Here is an 11,899-nt window from a genome sequence, read left to right as displayed (position 1 = left end):
TCCCCAATGGCTCACCGACTAAGAGGTCGTAGGGAGCAGCCCGTTCCAGATTCAACCGCTTTGCCCCTCTGAACTGGACCGAATGGCCAACCTCAATATTGGCCATTCTCAGCATCGGACCTCTATAACTGGAAAAATAATAATCCTTCCTTCTCTGCAGACCCTGTGAGGCTGACATCTCTCATAGAATCGGTCCTCACAACTCACCAACCTACCTGGGATGATTGTGAACAGATTTTGCAGGTCCTCTTAACCTCGGAGGAGAAGCAGCGCGTTCTACTAGAAGCACGAAAGAATGTCCCAGGAGCCAACGGGCAGCCCACCCAGCTGCCCAATGAAATCGATGCGGCTTGCCCTCTTGAAAGACCTGAATGAGATTTTACTACTGAAGCAGGTAGGACCCATCTGCATCTCTATCGCCAGTTGCTTGTAGCGGGTCTCCGGGGGGCAGGACGCCAACCCACCAATTTGGCCCAGGTAAAGCAGGTGATACAGGGGGCGGAGGAATCGCCCGCCACTTTTCTAGAGAGACTAAAAGGAGCATATAGAATGTATACTCCCTATGATCTGGAAGATCCAGGGCAGGCCACCAGCGTTTCTATGTCCTTTATTTGGCAGTCAGCTCCGGACATAAGAAACAAGCTCCAAAGGCTAGAAAATTTACAGGGATATACGCTCCAAGACTTGTTAAAGGAAGCAGAATGTATTTTTAATAAGAGAGAGACACAGACAGAAAGAGAAGAACGTTGGAGAAAGGAAGCCCAGGAAAGAGAGGAAAGACTGAGAAAAGAAGCAGAGGAAAAAGAGGCTGCGAGAGACCGTAAGTGGAATAGAGAGATGAGCAGGCTATTGGCCACAGTAGTGACAGGTCAGAGACAGAATAGGCAGAGGGATGGCAGAAGGGGGCCCCACCTGGACAGGGATCAATGCGCTTACTGCAAAGAAAAAGGACATTGGGCAAAAGAATGCCCTAAGAACCCCCGGGCCAAGCCTCCACGGCCAAGAACCTCTGACCTTCTAAACCTAGAAGATTAGAGAAGTCAGGGCCAGGAGCCCCCCCCCTGAGCCCAGGATAACACTGCAAGTCGGGGGGCATCCGGTCACCTTCCTAGTAGATACAGGGGCACAACATTCCATTCTGAATCAGTCACCTGGACCCCTGAGTCACCGGACTGCATGGGTACAGGGGGCTACGGGCGGAAAGCAGTACCGTTGGACCACAGATCGGCAGCTCCAGCTCGCGACCGGTAAAGTCATGCACTCTTTCCTCCATGTGCCAGATTGCCCCTATCCCTTACTAGGACGGGACCTATTGTCCAAACTAAAAGCTCAAATACACTTTGAGAAATCAAAAGTCAAAGTCACAGGGCCAGAAGGAATTCCCCTCACCATCTTGACAATGTCCATAGAAGATGAATATAGACTCCATGAAAAAGAGACTAACCCAGGCAACCAGGAAACCCTTGACCACTGGCTCACGGAATTTCCCCAAGCCTGGGCTGAGATAGGCGGGATGGGCCTTGCCATCAACCAGGCCCCAATTATAGTAACCTTAAAAGCTGCCGCCCTTCCTGCATCCGTCAAGCAGTGCCTGATGCCTAAAGAGGCCCGCGAAGGAATCCGGCCACACATTAAAAGGTTACTTGAACAAGGGATTCTGACGCCCTGTAAATCTCCTTGGAATACACCCTTGTTGCCCGTCAGGAAGCCAGGAACCAATGACTATAGGCCAGTACAGGATCTGAGGGAGGTCAATAAAAGGATAGAGGACATACACCCTACTGTCCCCAACCCTTATAATTTGCTGAGTGGATTGCCACCTAACTATACCTGGTATACAGTTTTAGATCTTAAAGATGTCTTCTGCCTCCGCCTGCATCCCACCAGCCAACCTATATTTGCCTTTGAATGGCAGGATGCTGACCTTGGAATCTCTGGGCAGCTAACTTGGACTAGGTTACCTCAAGGGTTTAAGAACAAAGCCCCACCCTTTTTGATGAAGCTTTACATCAGGACCTGGCAGGATTCCGGGTTCGGTACCCCGCGCTAATCCTCTTACAGTATGTAGATGTCATCCTCTTGGCAGCCAAAACCCAGGGGGAATGCAAGGAGGGCACTCAAGCCCTCCTCCAGACTCTTGGGAGCCTAGGGTACCGAGCATCCGCCAAGAAGGCCCAGATATGTCAGAAACAGGTGACCTATTTAGGATACAAGATAAAGGATGGACGGCGATGGCTAACGGAAGCCCGCATGCGAGCCATCTTAGACATTCCCACCCCACAAAATCCCCGCCAACTAAGAGAGTTCTTGGGAACGGCAGGTTTCTGCCAACTATGGGTACCCGGGTTCGCTGAAATGGCGGCTCCGCTCTACCCCCTCACTCGGCCAGGGATTGCCTTTAAATGGGAGGAGCCCCAAAGGAAAGCCTTCACCAACATCAAAAAGGCTCTCCTCGAATCACCAGCCCTGGGACTACCGGACTTAGCTAAGCCATTTGAGCTCTTTGTGGACGAGAAAGAGGGCTATGCCAAGGGAGTCCTCACCCAAAAACTGGGGCCTTGGAGAAGGCCCACTGCATACCTCTCCAAGAAATTGGATCCTGTAGCATCGGGATGGCCACCCTGCCTCCGAATGATTGCCGCCATAGCCCTGCTAGTAAAAGATTCTTACAAGCTAACCTTGGGGCAGCCTTTGACCATACATGCCCCTCATGCGGTTGAGGCAGTCATCAGACAGCCTCCAGACAGATGGCTCACTAATGCCCGAATGACTCATTACCAGACTATGCTGTTGGACAAAGACCGGGTCCACTTTGGGCCTCTGGTGACTCTAAATCCAGCCACCTTGCTCCCTCTCCCAGGGGAGCCAGAGGCTCATAATTGCTTACAGGTACTGGCTGAGGCCCATGGGACGAGACCCGACCTGACTGACCAGCATCTACCCAGCCCGGACCATATCTGGTTCACAGATGGAAGCAGCTTTTTGCATCAAGGAGAACGGAGGGCTGGCGCGGCAGTTACCTCAGAGGATCAAGTTGTCTGGGCTCAGGCACTCCCTCCCGGAACCTCCGAGCAGAGGGCGGAGCTCATTGCCCTCACGCAGGCTCTAAAATTGGCAAAAGGTAAGAGGCTCACCGTGTACACAGACAGTCGTTATGCCTTCACCACTGCACACATACATGGAGAAATTTACAGACGGAGGGGGTTGCTTACCTCAGAAGGGAAGGACATTAAGAATAAGGAGGAAATCCTCGCTCTCCTAAGAGCTCTTCATCTGCCCTCCGCCTTAAGTATCATACATTGCCCCGGACATCAAAAAGGGGATTCTCTTGAAGCCAGGGGCAATCGAAGGGCAGACTTGGCTGCCCGAGAGGCGGCCCTGGCTACAGAAACCACTAACCTCCTGGCGCTAGAACCCACCAACGATCATCCCTCCCCCCCATGGGACTACGAACAAAGAGACATCCAGACCCTAGAGAAACTGGGAGCCACCAAGGAATCAAATGGGGATTGGACTTATGAGGGAAAAACTGTCCTCCCCTACCGGGTAACTAAGTACCTAGTGACATTTTTACATAAGATGACACATCTGAGCCCCAAGAAGATGCGAGAGCTACTTGAACGAGAAGAGGAATTCAATTTCCTTTTGGGGAAGAATGACATTTTAAAACAGGTAACTGAACAATGTGATGCGTGCGCCCGAGTAAACGCATCCAGACTGAAGCTTCCTCCCGGGAACCGGGTCAGAGGCTACCGGCCTAGAACACATTGGGAGGTAGATTTTATTGAGATTAAACCAGGTAAATATGGATACAAGTATCTATTAGTCTTTGTAGATACCTTTTCAGGATGGGTTGAAGCCTTCCCTACTAAACATGAAACTGCCAAGATCGTTACTAAAAAATTGCTTGAAGAAATTTTTCCCCATTATGGGATGCCTCAGGTACTGGGAACAGACAATGGGCCTGCCTTCGCCTCCCAGGTAAGTCAGTCAGTGGCCACCTTGTTGGGGATTGATTGGAAATTACATTGTGCTTATAGACCCCAAAGTTCAGGGCAGGTAGAAAGAATGAATAGAACAATTAAGGAGACTTTAACAAAATTGTCGCTTGCAACTGGCACCAGAGACTGGGTCCTCCTACTCCCCCTAGCCCTCTACCATGCTCGCAACACCCCTGGGCCACATGGGCTCACACCTTTTGAAATCCTGCATGGAGTACCTACTCCTATCATTAACTTTCTTGATCAAGATGTCTCAGATTTTGCTAACTCCCCTTCTCTCCAAGCTCATTTGCAGGCACTACAATTAGTACAGCAGGAGGTCTGGAAACCCCTTGCTTAAGCTTATAAAGACCAGAGGGACCATCCCACCATTCCCCATTCCTACCAGATCGGGGACACCGTTTGGGTCCGGCGTCACCAGGCCAAGAACCTTGAACCCCGCTGGAAGGGACCCTACATCGTTTTGCTTACCACTCCCACCGCACTCAAAGTAGATGGCATTGCAGCTTGGATACATGCTTCACATGTAAAGCCAGCCCGACCCACCGATTCAGCCACTGCATCAGAATGGACCGCACACCGCACTCAAAATCCTTTAAAGATAAGACTCTCTCGTACACCCTCCTGTTGATTGGTTGTCTGTTTACCCCCCATGTAGCAACTAACCCCCACAGGGTTTATAATATCACCTGGAAAATAGCCAACCTAGGGACCGGGGAAATAGCCAACCTCAGCACTTATATAGGGACTCTACACGAAGGGTTCCCTCCTCTCTATGTCGACCTATGTGACTTAGTAGGGTCTGACTGGGATCCCTCTGACCAGGAACCATTCCCAGGGTACGGATGCCACCACCCTGGGGGAAGGATAGGAACAAGAAGCAAGGATTTTTATGTTTGCCCCGGCCATAAACCAACTCATGACTGCGGGGGGCCACAGGAAGGGTACTGTGCAAGCTGGGGATGTGAAACCACAGGAGAGGCTTACTGGAAACCCTCTTCCTCTTGGGATTTCATCACTCTCAAACGGAGGGAGATCCCAGGGTACGCAGGGAAAGGACCATGGAGATGTGGGCAAAGAGCCTGCGGACCCTGTTATGATAGTGCCGGAGGGGGAGGTTTTCAAGGCGCCACCCCCGGAGGAAAATGCAACCCTCTCATCCTAAGGTTCACAGATGCTGGAAAAAGGACTACTTGGGATAGTCCTAAAGTCTGGGGACTCCGGCTGTACCGAGCAGGGAAAGATCTGGTGACCTTATTCTCCCTGTACAGACAAATTACTCCCCTAAGCCAACAATCAGTCGGGCCAAACCCAGTAATAGCGGACCAGAGAGCCCCAACCCAATTCCAAGTCCCTGAACCCCCTACCGTTCCTAAAGCTATCACTCCTACCCCAGGTGCTGTCACCTTCTCCCCCTCCCCAGACGCCCTAAACATCGAGATAACCAGAGACCCTCCAGGTACCGGAGATAGATTATTACAATTAATCCAAGGAGTTTACCAAGCCTTAAATTTTTCAGACCCCAACAAGACTCAGGAATGCTGGTTATGCCTAGTTTCCCAGCCCCCATATTATGAAAGTGTGGCAATACTGGGCAACTATTCTAACCAGACCTCAGCACCTACCAGTTGTGGAGCTGCTATGCAGCACAAGCTCACAATATCTGAGGTCTCAGGAAAGGGGCTATGCATAGGCAGGATTCCTCCCTCACATCAAGAATTATGTAACCAAGTAGAGCCATTATCTCAGGACAGCCGATACCTTGTTGCCCCTTATGGAACTTATTGGGCTTGCAGTACTGGGTTGACTCCCTGTGTCTCTACCACTGTTCTCAACACCACCATTGACTTTTGTATATTGATAGAACTTTGGCCCAAAGTCACATACCACCAACCTGAATATGTTTACAGCGTACTAGGGAAATCAACCCGATATAAGAGGGAGCCAATATCCTTTACCGTGGCCCTATTATTAGGAGGGATAACAGTGGGGGGCATAGCAGCCGGCATAGGGACCGGAACCGTTGCCTTACAGGGAATTAATCATTTTAAGCTTCTACAACAAGCCATGCACACAGATATCCAGGTCCTAGAAGAGTCAGTCAGTGCACTCGAGAAATCCTTAACATCACTCTCTGAGGTAGTCCTGCAGAACAGACGAGGGTTAGATTTATTATTTTTACAGGAAGGGGGGCTATGTGCTGCCCTCAAGGAAGAATGCTGCTTTTATGCAGACCATACAGGAATAGTTAGAGACAGCATGGCCAAGCTTAGAGAAAGACTTAACCAGAGACGACAGTTATTTGAGTCCCAACAGGGATGGTTCGAAGGATGGTTTGCTAAGTCTCCCTGGTTCACTACTCTTGTATCTACTCTCATGGGACCTCTGATTATTCTATTTTTAATCCTTATACTTGGTCCCTGCATTCTGAACAAGATAACTCAATTCATCAGAGAACGATTATCTGCCATACAAACCTTAGTCTTAACTCAACAATACCACCAGCTAAAGCAGATAGATCCAGAATATCCAGAGACCTCTGAATGAAAGATTCCATTCAGTTACAAGAGAAATGGGGGATGAAAGACCCCCCCCCCGGGCCTTAGCTTTTTCTTTTAAGTTTGCCTCCTCCTCTGGTCGGCAGCTGGCGGGGCGCGCGGCGAATACATCCTCCCCTGCACTCCCCGACCCTTGATCCCCACAGCTGCCGGCTCCCACTTCCATGCCGCCTCGCAAGGCCGGCCCCTGCCGGATCGCTCCGTCCCAAGGTCAGCCACCTGGACGCGGCAGAAGATAAAGGTCGTTTCGCCTGACTACTAGACCTTGAGAAAATGCTGATTTGATGCTTTTCGCTTCTGTACTGTGCCTTTTTCCCCTATAAAAGGACCCCCCTTCCGGGGCTCGGGGCTTGGCCTAACAGAAGCTAAGCTCCCGGGTACCAGCGCTACTAATAAAGCCTCTTGCTTTTGCATCCAAAGTTCGTGGTTTCGCTGATTCCTGGGTGCGGGTCTCCTTCTACGAAAGTACCTCTTCTCGGGTCTTTCACTAGAGGCTGGGTGTTCAATTCCCAGCACCCACATGGCAGCTCACCCCCTCTGTAATTCCAGTTCTAGGAGAGTCAATGCTCTCTTCTGGCCTTCGAGGGTACCAGGCATACAGATGGTTTATGGACATATTTGTAGACATAGTACTCTCATAAAACAAAGATAAATCTCAAAAAATAAAAAAAAATTCAGTCTACCACAGACCATTCTTCACATGGGTATTGTCATTTGCTTATTGCATGTACAAAACTGCTCTCCCTTTATACGGGGCATGAATGGAAGGAAAGTTCCCTTCAAAGAGTGTCTTCCATTCTTAAGTGGACACAACAAGCCGAACACAAAGCGTGGCAGGTGGATACTGGGTGAGATTTTTGAGTGATTTTTCTCACTTCCAAACTAAACAAGAGAAAGACCTGTTAAAGCAATGTGTGCCTTAGATTTCTGGATTTCCAGCTTGTTGACAATTTTTCCAGTTTCTCCACCCTCCTCCCCCCACCCCCAAACCCAAACATATGTGGCTATTGACTTCTTGGGAAAAAACTCAACTTCCTTTTAATTTCCTGAAAGTAAACAGATGACAGATGCATAGCGGGTTACCATTCATAAAATGCTGGAAAGTGATAGTGATGATGGTGACTAATTCATAAAGCTAGACCATAAACCTCCACATGGACAGACACCAAAGCACCCTGTGGGGAAACCTTAATGAGATGCATTCAGAAGCAAAGGTCAAAATGGGAATTCCCCTGTCAGGGGCTCAGGCTCCTCAGACTCCACACATGACTTCAGCTCCATTTCCTCACCGTGGACTAAGTGCAGGAAGCCGAGGAAGTGGGGAATGGTGATGGCAAAGGAGAGAAGCCTTGCAGGGTGAATGACGAGATGCCCCCAGCTTGTGGGTATCTCTTGAAGAATATATAGAATGAACCCACTGTGTGACTGGGAAGCTGAGGTACCAGCTCTCATCCTTACCAAATTCTATCAAGCTCATATGGAGTGCCCATTCAGGCAACCTGTTACAACATAGATGAAATAGACTAGTGGTTGCTTAGGGCAAGGAGGACATCCGGGATAAGCAGGGTTTTGGTTAGGCGCTCTATTGCTGTGATAAAACACTATGACCAAACGCAACTGGGGGAAGAAAGGGTTAATTTTGCTTACACTTCCACATCTCAGCCCATCATCAAAAGAAGCCAGGGCAGGAACCTAGAGGCAGGAACTCAAGTTGAGGCTATGAAGGAATGCCACTTATTGGCTTGTTCAGCCTCTCTCTCTCTCTCTTTCTCTGTCTCTTTCTCTCACATAAAGCACCTAGGACAACAGCCCAAGGGTGGCACTGCCCACATTAACTTGGTCCCTTCCACATCAATCATCAATCAAGAAAATGCACTGCAGGCTTCTGTAACCCGGTGAGGGCATTTTTTTTTTCTTTTTTCCTGATTAAGGCTCCCTCTTCTAAAATGACTCTAGCTGGTTGGTCAAGGTGACATAAAACTAACCAGCACAGATGGGTTGGGCTCTTTATGGGGGGTGTGTAAGTGTTTGTGCGGATCGGATGGGACAGGTATTCTGGCACTTGGGAGTCACAGAATGCTGAGTGCTACACAGCTCAGATGGAAAGGTATCCTGGAGCTTGGGAGTCAAGGAATACAAGTCACAGTAAGTGTTGTAGCAGCTCACAGCCCTGTTTCATGGGAGGCTTCCCCAGTGTACCAGCTCTGCTCCTAGGAAAGGGTTTCCCTGGCGAGGTTGTTACAGTTCAGCTATGCTCCCAGGACAGTGGAGAGTGGAGTGTAACAACTCTGCTCTGCCAGGGGAAGGTTTCCGACAACAAAAGTGTTACAGCTCTGCCCAGGGTCTTCTCTGCTCTGCCGCAAGGTCAGATTTCAATCCCTGAGTTTAGGATGGCTAGATCTCCTGCTCAGGAATTGGTTAGTTTTCTGCACAGACTTAGGGTCAGATTTGACTCTGGTTTCAGGGCCAATGTGTGTTTCTTTCACTGGTCCTTTTCAGCCCTTTGGCTCTAGTTTTAGGGCCAGGGTGTATTTCTTTCACTGACTCTGATTCTAGGGACAAAGTGAGTTTCTTTGACACTGGTTTCATGGTCAGGGTGCATTTCTTTGGTTCTGGTTGCAGGGCCAAAGTGTGTTTCTAAAACTCTGCTCAGGGTGTTTCTTTGGCTGGCCCTTTTTCCCTACAGGGTGGAAGGATAAAAATGTTCTAAAACTTACTATAGTTGCACAACTCAACTATGTTAAACTCATGGTTGTATGCTTTTTATCAGTAAACTGCATAGTGTAGAAATTTTTCTGTCACTATAGGTTCTGTCCATCAGTATCAACTTCTGTCTGTCCTGTGGCAGAATATTATTTTCAGGTGTGTGACTTTTGTTTATGCTGCATTTGTTTAACTTTGTGAAGCTGTGCTACAGTGCCTGTCTAAAACACCTGATGGTCCTAATAAAGAGCTGAACAGTAAATAGTGAGGCAGGAGCAAGGATAGGTGGGGCTGGCAGGCAAAAAGGATAAATAGAGGAGAATTGAGAAAGAGGAGCAATGAGGGAACAAGGAGAGGAGGACACCAGGGATCAGTCACCCACAGAGTAAGAATCAACATAAGGTATACAGAAATAAAGATAAAAGCCCAGAGGCAAAAGGTAGTCAGGATACTTTAAGTTAAGAGAAACTGGCAAGAAACAAGCCAAGCTAAGGCTGGGCATTCATAACTTAGAATAAGCCTCTGTGTGTGATTTATTTGGGAGCTGGGTGTGGACCCCCCCTAAAGAGTCAAAAAGCCAAGAGCAAAGATAAAACATCCCGCAACCACTGTCCTTCAGCAGATGGCCAGGGTTTTCATGTTCTGACTCTTGCCTCCCTTCTAAACAGCCAGGTGCTGTGGCTTATGCATGCAATCCCAGCACTCAGGAGACTGAGGCAGAATTGTCAAGAATTTGAGGCCAACCAGGGCTCTACACGGTGAGCTGCTAGACTGCCAAGAGGCAAGTTATATCCAGGAGATGGATACCGTGATTAATAGTTTGGGATTAAGTCTATTTGAGCTTTGGGAAGAAGTCACTTTTACCCATTACTGCTTTCTTTGAGGTGGGGTCATGTTCAGCTACCTAGAATTCATCACCCTCCTGCCTCAGCCTCCAGAGTGCTAGAATTACTGGTTTATACACAGTTTTCACTTATTTCTGGGTAGCTGAGATGCCAGGAGCCTCTGATCCTCCTGCCTCCGTGGGTGGACTCCAAGCGTGACCTATGCCAGGTCTTCATTATTTAAAAGTAGAATACAATACAGTTCATTGTTCACGTGATGAGTTTTCATATGTAGAATCCCTTTAGGTCTCAAGGTTCCAAGTGATCTGGCTATAGCTAACTTCCAGACTAGTCCTTGCTCCTTTTACAAGGCTTCCCAACTTTGGTTTCTATGTTGTTGTTTTATATCCCGACTGCTGTTTCCCCTCCACTCCTCCTCCTGTTTCTCTTCAGAAAAGGGCAGGGCTTCCCAAGGATATCAGTCAGCCATGGTATATCAGGTATAGTTTATCAAATGAGACTGGCACCTCCTCTCTTATTAAGGCTGGACAAGGCAACCCAGGAGGAGGAACGGGCCCCCAAAGCAGGCAACAGAGTCAGAGACAGCCCTGCTCTGTTAGGAGTCCCACAAGAAAACACCACGGTACACACCTGTAACACGTGCAGAGGGCCTGAGTCAGTCCCATGCAGGCTCTCTGGTTGTCACTTCAGTCTCTGTGAAACCCTATGAGCCTGTTAGTTGATTCTGTGGGTTTTGTTGTGGTGTCCTTGACCCCCACTGGCTCCTACAATCCTTCCTCCCCCAACTGTGGTTTCTTTATGGATTGTTTTCCTGCTACAAGGTAGCTAATGGATAAATACTTGCTAAATGTAGTTTCTTACTGGGTGGGTGTGATGCCTCACACCAGTGAGTCCAGGCCCGAGGAGACTAAGGTGAGGGTTGCCTGAGTGTGAGATATGTATGACCCAGTCACTTGACAGGGGCATTGAGGGAATGAAGAAATGACTGCACAGAAAAACTGGAGTCAGGTGGATGGAGAAACAACAGCACCCTCAAACTCACCCTGTTTGTTGTATAGAGTTGAACAGAAAGGCAAGGCTATTACATGCAGTTGAATGAGGAGGCGGGGTTTACTGTATAAGGCTGGATCATGGAGACAGGTTTAGCTAGTCTCTGTAAGGGAGCAGCCTTGGGATTATAAACTGTTCACAGGGAGAAAGCTACTATGGACATTTTTTACATCATTGTCAGTATCTTCACATAGATTAGAAGGGAAGCCTCTGCCATTTCCCCTTGGGGTGAGGCCCAGGGGTTGGTGAAAAGCTCTGAGGGCCTTGACATGGCTGTGCCCACTACACAGCCCACATTCACTCAGGACTTCACTCACTTGGGCTTTCTCTGCTTCGTAGAGGTGACCCTGAGTGGTGGTTTGAATGGCTCCCATAGGCTCATATATATGAATAGCTGGTCCCCTGTTGGTAGCACTGTTTGGAGAGGATTAGGTGTGGCCTTGATGGAGGAGGCGTGTCACTGAGGGTGGGATCTGAGGTTTGCCAAAGCCCACTCTATTTCCAGTCAGCATTTTCTGCCTGTGAACCATACCCATGTGTGTGTGCCTGGTCCTCATCAAGGCCAGAAGAGGTCATCAGATCCCCTGAAACTATAGATGGTTGTGAGCTGCCATGTGGGTGCTAGGAACCAAACCTGGGTCCTCAGGAAGAGCAACCGGTGCTCTTAAAGGCTGAGCCATCTCTCTAGACCCTCCCCTAGTCATTTAAAAAAAAAAAAATTATTTATTATGTATACAGTGTT

The sequence above is a fragment of the Cricetulus griseus genome, chromosome 4, assembly GCF_003668045.3.
Source record: "Cricetulus griseus strain 17A/GY chromosome 4, alternate assembly CriGri-PICRH-1.0, whole genome shotgun sequence".
NCBI classification, from domain to species: domain Eukaryota; kingdom Metazoa; phylum Chordata; class Mammalia; order Rodentia; family Cricetidae; genus Cricetulus; species Cricetulus griseus.
The sequence above is the reverse complement of the archived record's forward strand: the minus strand, read 5'-3'. Positions refer to the sequence as shown.